We start from the raw sequence: 13,337 nt of genomic DNA, 5'->3' as shown, positions 1-13,337 counted from the left end.
TACTTCAGAGGAAAGAACTAGGACTGAAGGTATAGTAACCAGAAGGCACACTTTGACTTAAACAGCAGATGCTACTTAATAAAACCATGATAACACTGGAAAAGGTAGTAAGTTTCCCATCACTTTAAGTATTCCAGCAAAGGCTGGGTAACCATCAGTTTAATCTCCTGCATAAGGCACTCCTGTACTGGCTGGAAAGCTGGACTAGCTGACATCTGAGGACCCTCTCAACACTAACCCCTATAATAACAAGTAACCCCCTACTTCTTGCCACTAAATAAAAAACAAAGCCATCACTCAGATGGAAAAATAATGACTCAATTTAGGAAGGCCATCACAAGTCATTCATTCATTCATTCCAGAAACTAAAGTATAGACATGATTACATGAACATGCATGTAACATGACATCAAGAAGCTTTCTAGACCATGAAAGGCTTAGAAGAGAGTAAGGGGCAGGCCACAAGGCCTTTGTCACCACATCTGTTAACACTCAACCTCTCTTTTCTTTTAAGCTTAAACACCCAAAATTATGTAGGTTCCATGAGAATTAAAACGTGTTAATAAAATATCTTTTCCTTGGTCCAGATTAAACAGAGGGCAATAAAGGCAGAAACCCAAAAGTTACACACGCTGTGATTTTTTTATATATACAATAAATTTTACTAAGGATGCTCCAATAGAAATTAGTGAAGGAGATGGGGAAATCTACTAAAATTAAAACATTTATATAAATGAGAACGAAAGGGACCTGAGGATCACTCAGTTCACACCCTTGGCTCTGCAGTGTCCCCAAGAGGCTGCCTGGCATTACTTGTTGGATGCATGAATTATCTTACTGCCCCAGGACAGCAAGGTGTCTCAGGGCTCCACTCCACTCATTGACCCACATTTCTTCATCTTCATTTTGGAACCCAGAGGGCCATCCCCATTCAAAGTCAAACAATCTCAGTAATGGTGGTTAGTTGCACCTGTTTTTTTAAATATTCAGTGAGAAGAATTTATAACCCCAATTCTAGGAATACCTTATTAAGATTTTTAAAAGGAAACTTATAGAGTTGATGTTTAACTTAAACTCTCTTTGTACAACGTGAACCTGCTATTTCTGGTCACCTGCTCCAACTCCCAAGCCACCACTGTGAACAACTGGCAATTACAATTATTCTCCCTTTAATGCGTGTGTCCTTCATTTTACAAAACAGTCATAATCTAGAAATTAACTGTAAAGTAAACCCACCTTTTCACTGATGTTCATTACACAAGGAGGGAAGCTTCTGTTTATAATATAAACATTTATATATATATGTATATAACATATAATTATATACATATATATAATAATCCCAAAGAAAGAGGGGATTTTAAATGGCTTACAATACAAATGCATAATCATAAAAATCAGGATAGTTAAAAACTTTCTTCTGTTGTTACAATATTGACAATGCCTAATGCTACTACTGTAACCAAACCTAACCATTAACACATATACATTTGAGATATAATAAATTCATATATTTCCATATAAATCCTAAAAACACAATAATTTTTATGAGTTTGGCTACATTATTTCTTCTACCATCTCATACTCTGCGGATAAACTAGTTTGGTTTTTTAATTTTCTCTACGCTAAACTGGAGATGATACCTGACAGTACAATTATACAAAACCGATGATTTAAAAATACAACAAATAAAATACATATCAACTAATAATTACCCCAAATTCTAATCTGGTTAAAGAAACTTTCTTTTCCTGTTAAATATTAACCTCAACAGCAACGAGGAAGTCCAATTATTTGGAAATGTTCTCTTCTGGATCATTTGCCCAAGCAAGCTAACACACTCTGTTAGGAACTGCTGCATGGTTAGAAGAGTAGAAAAGAAAAACAACATAAATATATACACTGTTTCCACTGTTTTCAGTTAGGGTTCAAATAATTTCTGAACATGGAAATGCTTACAATTTGAGAAACTCAGAAATACAATTCTATGGCAAGTAGTTTCCAAAGCTGAACGACATGATTTGAAGCATGTAAACTGTTGAAGAACGGCAGTGTAACTGAGGGGGTAAAGTTTTGGAAAGGGCAAATAACCCTCTCACGGACACGATATTATTCAAGGGACCATTTATTCCATTTACTTATTTTCCAGACTTTTTCTCTTCTTACTCTACTTTTTGTCTTTGAATCATTAACTTTTCCATCCTAGGGGCCAAAGGAAAGAGATAAAAACAGTCACTAAACAAACACGAAGTATGACTTTAACCAAGTTATTGAAAAATATGTTTCCCATCTTGAAAATGAGAATAGTTACTTCCTCTTAAAGCTGCTGTAGGCATTAAACGGATAAGAATCGAATCCATGGTTAAGTATTCAGGACAGAGACCGGCACACAGAAAGCATTCCCAAGGAAGCTGCTGCCGCCCCGCTCTCATTCACCTGTGCCAGGCTCTGTCTAGGCACAGTGAACACAAAAATAAACAAGACACCCTTGCCCTTTTGGGGCTAATTCACTGTGAGAAACAGACAGCAGTAACAGAAACAGAAAGCAGGTAAGCTCAAGAAGGCACAAAGCCAACACAGCGAAGAAAAACTAAGAGACTGGGGGGAGGCAGGAGGAACAAGAAAGGCCTTTTAGTAATTCAGGTTAAAAAAAAAAAAAGGTGATAAACTCAGGAGTTTGGTCCCCAGGACTACACATCTGGTGTTACAGGACTAAGAATGGAATCAAGAAAGATCATCTATGATATTTCACCCAAAATAGGGGAGGGAGGGGGTACTTGTCTTAATAAAAATTCATTTTAGTGGATATTTTAAATTACCTTTTCCATAAAAAAAAATAACTTGCTAATAAAACTACAAACTCCCAAGGCGTAGATCATAGCCTAAGCTTGAGATCCTAGGACCACAAGGGATCCACCAAGTCTGTAATTGGGGGCGGGGGGGAGGGATGAGTAGGGAAAGTTAGATAAAGAGCATGGAACGGGGACTTCACATTATTTTCATTTAAAAAAATGTCAGTGGAATTGTCTATTCATACTAAAGGTCCACAGGTTAACAAACATCAACCATCTGAAAAATCAGACTTAATGTTGATACTACTACCTGAAGCATTTGTCTTTATTTCAGACCCAGCTATAGACCCTTGGTTAATAACAGAAAAAGAAAACATCACTTCATAAATACAGTTCCTTTGGTTAAAAAAAAAAAATCTTCCAACTCATGGAAGGCGAAGGAGTAGAAAGATAATGAAGTCTTTGTTAGTATAAAGGGTGGGAATTACCGGTCCCCTGACTGGCTCTCAAGGTAGCCAGAAGTAAGATCACAAGAATGAGCACTGAAGTCTCATCTGCTAACATTCAGTAGGTCAATTCATCATAATACAATTGAATTATGCTATCTCTAGGGTTGGAGGTGGAGTTTATGTTACTAAGTTCATTTAGGCAGGCTAACAAAAGATCAAAATGAAAACAAAACAGAATAAGAGTGAGTACTTTGAGGAAAAGTAATTGCCAAAGGGCGTGGAAGGGAAAGTGTCACAACTACTGAAAGGTTTTCTGAAAAATAATTTCTGAAGTGAATTATCTAGACAGCAAAAGAACAAACAGGGATTAGAAAGTAATAAAAATGGGAAGACCAGAAGAAAGATTTTAAGTAGAACCCTCTATTTTCTCCCTCCGGCTTTCTTTTATCAGTGTAGCCATGAGTCACGAAACAAGCAACAGGAATAGAATGTTCTAAAACCACTACAGATGAGCTAGGGACCAGCACCTTTTATAACACCACTCACAACTGGCAGGATTTATGCAATCATTTTGCAGTTCCAACTACGGTCACTAGCAACTGACATATGACCCAATACTAATGTTAAAGGGAATGTTTTCTTAGAATAGCAAGTACTGTTGCAGAAGTGTGTAGGTCCCCGGAGTTCTATAACACAACCTAGAGCCTTTGTTTCTTGTATGATATTCAGAAACCTAATCTCTACGGTCCACTGATGTGAATTCCTATCTACATAGTAAGAACTGCTCACCTGCATTCAAAATCACCTACAGCTCTGGTTTTCAAGGATTCTTTCTTGCTCTGAACAAGATCAGTGGCTGCTTCTACGGGACATAACTAGAGACCGTTCTGAAAGTAGAAAACTGTCAGGTCATTTGAACTAACAGTGTAAGACTGAAGCAGAAGAGGAATGAAGAATGTGGACATGTCTTAGGATAGCTCTACTATTTCTGGTTTTATCAACACTCTAGTTGGAAGCAAAGTTGTATTATTTAACAAGGAATCACTTCTTCTCTTTAAAGAAAAGAGTGAGAATGAATGTCAACATCTCATACCTACTTGAAAAAACTTCTTTCCCAGACCTGAATCCACCTAAATGTGCCTTGGGGACTTCAAAAATCAGTGCTGCCCAAACAAAGCTTATCATCTTTTACCCAAACCTATTTGTCCTCATTTGTATTCTAACTTGGTCAATGACACCTTCACCCACCCAATCAAAGCTCGGGAGACCTCCCAGACTCTACACTCCATGGGTCCTCTGACTTCCACGTCAGGGAGATCGTGCCAACTCCAGTATGTGCTTAGACACAGCGGTTTCCACCACTGACCCTCACGTTCCCTGAGGTCTCCCCACACTGCCCTCCAACCTGGGGAGCTGGGCCAGCCGGTGACTTCAGCATGACCACAGCAAGCTGTAACTACAGATGTCCTCCTGTCCTCCTCCACTGCTCAGAGCTCCGTGAGTGCAGAGTATGTCTCCTGTACCCAAGCAGTCCTGCTCGACACAGGTCTGCTGAACGGAGTGAGCCTGAAACTATAAAAACAAAGTAGTACTTCTGCAAATGCCGTTTGGGTAGAGCCCCCAGGAGGCAGATGAAGCGGAAGTTTGAGGTACAGAGGCAGTGAGCAGCTAGTGAGAGGGAAAGGAGACTAAGAAGGGCTCGGGGTACAGTGCAGGGGTGTGAAGGTCAATGAGGACAAGCTGCAGTGTCAGCTGTTTAAGGTCTTATGCAAACTTGTTTTTTTAAGTCGTGGGAAAACAGAGAAAAGTTCAAGAAGTCAAAGGTTATCAGTCACACACTGTGGGACTATACACGTTCGCACAAATCCACACCAGACAAGCAGCAGACACTCTTCCTACTCAGCATTCTTTCCTAAGTCACTTTACGAGCCTGATTTTGATACCAGTTAGAAAGTGAACTTCACAGATGAAGAAGGAAAGATAAGACAAGCTAAAACACAATAGTTGTGTGATTTCCTTCAGTATAGCCTAAGGAACAGAGCATGCCTGGGCTAGAGCGTCGGAGACCTAGGTTGGCCATTGAATTAGCTATGTATTCTTGGCCAAGTCACCCAACTTCTTCACATCTTAGTTTTCTCTTCTTTAAAATGTGGACACCACTACTTATCTGGTACTTTCTGAGAGGCTCACAGGGTGTCTGGGCAAACAGTGCTACATGTATCACTGCAGAGTCTGCAAGGATCATAAATGGTCACACCTTTAGATATAGGAGAGGGACTGGCGAGAGAAAGCAAAAGGGATTTTATACTTTTTATTAAGTATATTTCTGTATTATTTGAATTATCTTACAAGAACATTCATTTATTACTTGTAAAAAAAAGTAATTAGAAATTAGCTGTGCTTAATATTCTGATGTGTACATACTTTAACTGAATAAGCAGAAACCTCTTTATAGGAATGTAAAAGATATTTAAAAAAAAAGTCTAGACACGTTCTCTAGTCACTGAGCCTGTGACTCTTAGCCTGTGGTCTGGGGGCATTCGGTTCCGCAGGGTTCCCTTAATGGCTTCATAGACCAATCTGCCCATAGCATGAATACCTACAGTAGGAAATAAATTACTTTTCATTTTTAGCACAAATAATTTCCTTCAAGGATTAAGAAAACTCAAATACGAACTCACTGATGTTTCATAAGTACCCCTGAGAGTCTTACAGAATGTGATGAAAGAAAAAAGGGCAGAGTTATATGGGTCCAGACTCTCTGGATAACCTGTTTTCCTGGTGGTATCTCGGTACCACGGTGTCTAGGGAGAGGATCTGGGTCTCATGAAGCCTGGGAAGGGGTCAGGTAGTGCTGCTGGCTGGGTCACCCTCTAGTTCTACTCCCCTGCTTCAGGACAAGCCTGAGGGTTCTCAAGGGGAGGTGACCCTGACGCCAGAGGCGCCACAGTCACCCACCTTGGGCACATTCCCCAAGTCAGTCTGGATGCTCTGGCTTCCTAGAAATTTCCACCCTCAGAACAATCCTTCAAAGTACTGATTTCTACACACCCTGGTGAGGCAAGAATCAGTTACAAATTCACATCTTCCCAAAATCAGATCTTTTATTAAAAAGAAACCTTATGAAACCTAAATACTTCCTTTTACAAGCTTATGAGAAAAGTCTCTAACTTTTGTCCAATTTTATTATACTAGTCACAAAGCCTAAAATGTTCATACATGAGAAATATTTTTTTTAATGTGGAAACAAGCGCCATCAGGATGGCAACATGCATGAGTTCATTCTTCGACTACAAATTTCAACGTGGACACTTTTCAAAGACGGGCTGTACGGGAGCACTGCCTCATCGTGGACACTCAGGGACTTGGATCTCGTTTTAAGAAGTGATTTTACATGATTATGACACAAATATGACAAATGCAAAGTGATTTCACAATCTGGCTCAGATCTAGAAAGTAAAAATGTTCAGGTTCAGCACCAAACCTAAAAATGTCGAAGTCAATTGTCTAATCAAACAATACCAACTCTGCAGACTAAAGAATAAATCTGAAGCCTGCACGAACTTGCTGCTTTAGTTTAATAGCTAGTGGAGTATCCTGATGTTTTCTTATATTGATTTTAAAAACACTGAGCCTTTTGCATAAGATTGAGGTGTGCCAACATAAGACAAATATACAAGCCATTACAATATCAGTCAATAAAAATCACCTGCATATGCTGACTCTTGAGGGTTCTCTTTCAAAACGCAACAAACACAGCTTTCTGGGCACAGAGATACAAAGTCAAATGAGGTGTGACCTTTAACCCATTACATCATTACCTTAGACTCCCTAAAATGTTAAACTTGTCGAGAGACTTTAACGTTACCATTTGAGGAGAAAAAGAAATAAACTTTAAAATTGTGTATTTGCTATAAAAAGATTCAAAATTCAAAATATTAGTTCTTGAAATGTTTGTTCTGGTTAGTTCTCCCTGCATAATGCCTAGTCATGTGGTTTAAAAATGTATACAAGCGGGGCTTCCCTGGTGGCGCAGTGGTTAAGAGTCCGCCTGCCGATGCAGGGGACACGGGTTCGTGCCCCGGTCCGGGAAGATCCCACATGCCGCAGAGCGGCTGGGCCCGTGAGCCATGGCCGCTGAGCCTGTGCGTCGGGAGCCTGTGCTCCACAACGGAAGAGGCCACAGCAGTGAGAGGCCCGCGTATCGGGGGGTAAAAAAAAATGTACACAAGCTATTCTCCTACATTAAAAAAATCAACACATCTTTCTAGGGATTACAATAAACACAACCTGGTTGGTTCTACATAGGATTATAACTTTTAGATTCCTTCATATTAAAACTTTAGCTAGAGAGTTCTCTCAAATATAACCACACATTTCCTGTATTTAAAAGTTAATGTTTACTTTCTTCAGATTATGAAATGCATGTTTAATGACAGTAAGTTTCTATTAGCAGCCTGGGGGAAGCTCCCCCATTCCCAACACCACAATCTTTCATATTAGCCTATTAGATAGGTAAAGATTATTAACAGATTTGTTTTAATTTGCATTGTCCTGATAATTTTCTCCCAATTTCTCCAAGGTATAATTTACATACACTAGAATTCACCATTGTCAGTGCGCATCTCTGCAAGTTCTAACAAATGTAGTCACGGAACTACTATCACAACCGAGACAGAGATACAGAGCATCACTCCAGAAAGTTCCCTGTGCCTCTTTGCAGTCAACAACTCCTCCTCCCAGCCCAGCCCCTGGCAACCACGGGTCTGTTTTATGTCCCGAAAGTCTTGCCTGTAAATGGACTCATACAGTGTGTAGTCTCTGAAGTCTGGCTTTCTTCACTGATGCCTCTGAGATCTGTCCATGTTGCTGCACGTGCCAATAATTCGTCATTTTTTTTATTGCTGAGTGGTGTCCCCTTACACAGGTGTTCCACAGTTTATTTAAGATTGAGACCATCATGAATAAAGTCACTAAAAACATCTGTGTACAGGTGCTCACGCAAATTTAAATTTTCATTAGCCTTGGGTAAATACCTAGGAGTGGGTTTGCTAGGTCATATGTTAGCTTTATTAGAAACTACCCAATAATATGTGTGGGTTTATTTATGGATTCTTTATTCTATTCCACTGATCATACCCTTTTGCTAATACCATACAGTCTTGATTACTGTAGCTTTATACTAAGTCCCAAATATTCTAATTACTCTTAAGGTTAACCTCTTCCTTCTTTATCAGCTATTTATATGACTTGTAAATCGACTCCTCACTTGTCTTTAGGAGAGTTTTCTCATTGATTTGTAAGAGCTCTTTCTACAGTAAGAATAGTTATCAACTATATTACAAATTATTTCCCCAGTTTGTTTCCATCATAATTTTGCTTTAAACATATATGCACCGTACCCATAAACTGTAATCAAGTCGATCACCATTTCTTTATAATTCCTGTTTAGAAAAGCCAAGATCTTATGAATATTCAACTTTTTTTTTTGCGGGGGGGGGGAGGCTTAATTCTTCATATACAAATCCTGAATTCACCTGGAATTTACTGTGACATATGACATAGGTAGGGATCTATCATCCCTTCTTCTTGAAATATTTAATTATTCCAGTATAACATTAAATAATTCTTCCCCGATGCCTTCTGATAATGGAGGAATTTAAAATTATTAGGGCCTCTTCTTTTTTCTACCTCACTTAAAATCACCAGCTAAAGAATCATGGTAAGATACAGAGGTGCCCTTGGGCATCAGTCCTTACACTAAAGGGCCACAAAGCAGAAACTGATGTGTCTGTTCAGCAAGTGCATGGCACCACTATTCGCCAGGCACTGTGCTAGGTGCTGAAATGTAATCCTCGTAAGATCTTAGAGGTTGGCAATGAAGGGAGGATTTCCAGGAGAGCGGGCACTGCTGCCCTTGGTGTCCTGGGCCCTGCCACAGTTCATTTCTGTTCATTCATTTTCAGAGATGAATGAATGTTACAACCACCTGGCTTATAAAAGATAGCTCCACCTTATCCTCCATCTAAGATTCCCCTTTTAGGGCTTCCCTGGTGGCGCAGTGGTTGAGAGTCCGCCTGCTGATGCAGGGGACACGGGTTCGTGCCCGGTCCAGGAAGGTCCCACATGACGCAGAGGGGCTGGGCCTGTGAGCCATGGCCGCTGAGCCTGTGCGTCCAGAGCCTGTGCTCCGCAATGGGAGAGGCCACAACAGTGAGAGGCCTGCGTACCACAAAAAAAAAAAAAAAAAAAAAAGCATTTAAGATTCCCCTTTTAGAGCTGCTTCCATGGCAAGTATGTATCTCCCTCTACCTCCAAAAGTACCCAGAAGCCCGGATAAAAGCCTGGACTCCAGGTAACAAAGGGGCAGATCATGTTTTTAAGAGTTTTCAATTACGATTTCTTGATTCTTCCTCATCTCTTGTTGCTATCAGTGTGCCGGCCTCTAGGAGGTCCCTTTGCTGAAGGCCTCAAAAATAAACTTATTCAACTTGCTAGAGTTTTATGTAAAATTAATAAATAAGGATATGAGTGACACCCTGAATGACAACTGTAAACAAAATACACGAGCTTTGTACATGGGCTGAGGGCAGTCCATTTCAGCATGCCAGCAGCCTTTGATTGCTTGCTTTCTGGTGCTCTACTGTGTTCGGGACAACTCAGGAACTAATCTAAAGAAAGGGCTCAATAAGTACTTTCCCTAATTGGTAGGAGACACTGATAGCTAAGGATGCTGAAGCTCCTTTCTCCTACATAAAGTAACACAAGAACAATTTCAGAAAGCTTCCTTACCGTATGAAAAGCTACTCCCTTCACTCCCTTGATAGCAGCCGGAAGAGTCAAAGGTTAGCAAGTCAGGGAACACAAATTCTCTACCTATTCTTGCCTCTGCTAATTGATGAGTTCATTTCAATACTGAAGCTAGATGGTAAGTCCAGAAATTTTTATCAAGCCGTTTACTGACAACTTGATAACACAACTAACCTTGAGACAGACAGCACTGTACGCCACCCATAAACTGATGACTGAGAAAAAGAATTAGGACTAACTTAAAACCACTAGGAATCTTCTGCTTCCAGGTAGAATATAATGGGTTGTAGCAGACTGAAGGTCCTGCTCTAATAACTAGAAACAAAAGGATAACTTGCAGAAATCATGATTTTAAAGCCTTGGGAGCAACAGGAATAGATGAACTAAAATTCCAGATTGGAAAGAGCCCTTTCTAGAGCTAAGGCAGAAATTCAAACAAGAATCATGTAACCTCCAGAGTTTCAATGGATCACAAATGTTCCTGAAAAAGGTTAAGCCCAATCAACTTATATTACACTATAACTAAGAGTATCTTAGGTATAACATCATTTTTAAAACCCTGAAAACCAGGTAAGGTTAGGAAAATATAGCTACTCTTGTGCAAGAATATAAGCTTACAGTGAACTGATATCTAATGTCTCATATGTCAGTCAACTGCTATCTGTATATATTAGTCTCTTAAGAATTTGTTAAACCAGTTTCAGCCCTCTAGAAACAAATTACCACTGCACACAAAACTGGGAATCACACTCTGGAACATGGGGTTCACACCATCTGAGGGGCTTCCCTGCATCTACTGGAGCTCCCAATCCATGTTAAGTCTCTTTTAAACTGTAACAAGAACCTCCAAAGGTCAGTGAGGAGTTAATACATACAAACTCTGTTAACACAAAATGGGTTTAAAAAAAAAAAATCTTACCTAACACACCAAATACCTACAGATTAAGTCTATTTTAGTTTTAAAAAATAACAAGAACACTGTACCTGCAATGATTTGATGTTTCTTTTGGAAGTAGCCCTATCTAAAACCTTACCTCCAATTTTCCATTACAATCTTCCCAAGTCATAGCTAGGAAACTAAAAACACAACAAGGAAAATGAGAGCTCTAATATATAAAACGAATTAGATATGCACAAAAAACAAGGGCACTCACTATTCCACACCTATATTTTATGCCCCAAAGCTTATTTTGAAAGTGCTTGAGCTTATTCCTTCTGTCAGAAAGTTGTGGGCCCACTTTTTACTCAGCCCCAAGGTCAAATCTAAAAAGGGGCTTCACAGTGGTCCATAAAACACCTCAGAAACTGCACCTCTGCATCTCTCCGCACAGAGGCACCACAGCTTTCATCAGACTCATGGTGAGTCTAGGACTCATTAAATACATACATAGAAGGGCAAGAAAGGGGGCTTCCCTGGTGGCGCAGTGGTTGAGAGTCCGCCTGCTGATGCAGGGAACACGGGTTCGTGCCCCGGTCCGGGAAGACCCCACATGCTGCAGAGCAGCTGGGCCCGTGAGCCATGGCCGCTGGGCCTGTGCGTCTGGAGCCTGTGCTCCGCAACGGGAGAGGCCACAACAGTGAGAGGCCCGCGTACCGCAAAAAAAAAAAAAAAGAAGGGCAAGAAAAAGGAGCACTGAAATGACCAAAGTCATCAGGAGGAGCCATGGAGGGCCCACGATTAACCTTTGCAAAGAAGTTCAGAAGAACGTACATTTTCATTTCTTACTCTCTGTAATGTTTATTCATTTGAACAAACATGAAGAGCTTGCTGTGTTTACCAGGAGATGAGGATGGGACAGAGACACAAACACAGTTCCCTCTCTCCAGGATCTTACTACTGAACAAGGGGGACAAGTGAGCCATCTGGAGTGACTAGGCTTGGCATCGCCCCATCCAATTCCAAAGGGAAAAGGCACTCAGGGCATATGTCCTCTGCAACTCATCACCCTCTTTTTTTAGCCATTCACAAGCCTTCTATTATTTTTTATCCAACAAACTAGAGTGCCTACTCTGTGCCTGGCTGCATCCCAGGCACCAGAATTTAGGTGTATCTATGAAGAGGGTCTCACTTCACAATCTTATTTTCCTACTCACCAGACATTGCCACAAATGCTGAGGGCCCACAATTTTTTCCTTAGGTTCCAGGGTTTAAAACAATTCTGAATTAAAGTTTTAAAATATTAAATTAGGCACTGTCTTATACTATACTGGATGTAACTTTAAACACATCACCATCAGGCTAACAAATCAATAAAAATTAGCTAAGATACACCAATGTTTTCCAAAGACAGTGTAGATTATATAGAAAATGTGCTATACAGAATGATGGGACTAAGACATGAAAAAGGGTGAAGGGCACGAATTGGCATCGTAGCCGTAAGGAAGCATCAGCTCCACACAGGAGTCTCTGCTGGTGAACCTGGCCTAGCTCCAGGTGTCCTGTGCCATGTCTGCTCTCCACCTTTGTCTACTGAAGCCCACATTAACATGTGAGGATCTGACTGACAGAAGCCATAGTCCTTGAAAGAAGTAAACCACACTGTGTGTGTTAAGGTGATTGTGAAAGCGCTGCCCAAGCAGCCACCCTGGGAGTCATGACAGGACCTGCTGGGCAGGGTTTCCCCAGAAAGCGGGACCTGTGGTTGACTAGCCCCGCCAGGCCCACCTCAGGGAGCGCACGGGAGAGAGAGGAAGCCGGCACCCTGACGTAAGCAGACACACATCCTTCAGCAGTTCTCAAACACACGACAGTCACTCCACAGGCCATTCAGGGCTCTGAGTCTCTTCAGCAATGTGCACTCTGACTGAAAGGATTCCAAATTTCCTGTGTCACTGAGTTTGTTCTACAATATTTTGTTTTGTGAACTAGCCTTTTCTTTAACAGGTTTATGCTTCTCCCCACAAATAAAACACTTAAAAAACACCCAAGCAGATTATGATGTTTTCAACTCCCCAAAGGTTTCCTAGGCTACAACCTGAAGTGCAGATAAGTGGTTTCGGTTTCCATATGTATTTCTCTATTAAAATAGTTACTGTTTTGGATGTTTTGAACAACTCTTCTGAAGTTCCAAGAAACTAACCAGTTATCAAATAAACATCAGGACTTTCACTTGTTTTTTTTAAATCTAACATGAACACACACACACACACACACACACACACACACACACACACACACACACACACACACACACACACACACACACACACACACACACACACCCCTTCTTTAGAAGTCAACCTACTCCCTGAACACAAAAAACCTAACATTCTAGGGCTTCCCTGG

General features: G+C 40.6%; 1 protein-coding gene across 8 annotated transcripts in view; it reads right to left on the bottom strand.

The window, feature by feature from the left end:
• Window positions 1–13,337, bottom strand: part of SNRK (SNF related kinase) — a 134,860-nt gene that overhangs the window by 19,405 nt on the left and 102,118 nt on the right. Inside the window, exon 1 of one of the 8 annotated variants that reach the window (XM_060162287.1) lies at window positions 1,716–1,844. The exons of the other annotated variants lie outside the window; for them this stretch is intronic. The gene's annotated coding sequence lies outside the window, so the exon portion shown is untranslated. Of the gene's footprint in view, window positions 1–1,715; window positions 1,845–13,337 lie in introns of those variants that run through there. 8 annotated transcript variants of the gene reach the window in all.

Source organism: Lagenorhynchus albirostris, chromosome 10 (assembly GCF_949774975.1).
Source record: "Lagenorhynchus albirostris chromosome 10, mLagAlb1.1, whole genome shotgun sequence".
Classification (NCBI taxonomy): domain Eukaryota; kingdom Metazoa; phylum Chordata; class Mammalia; order Artiodactyla; family Delphinidae; genus Lagenorhynchus; species Lagenorhynchus albirostris.
This window is presented reverse-complemented; position numbering and strand designations above follow the sequence as displayed.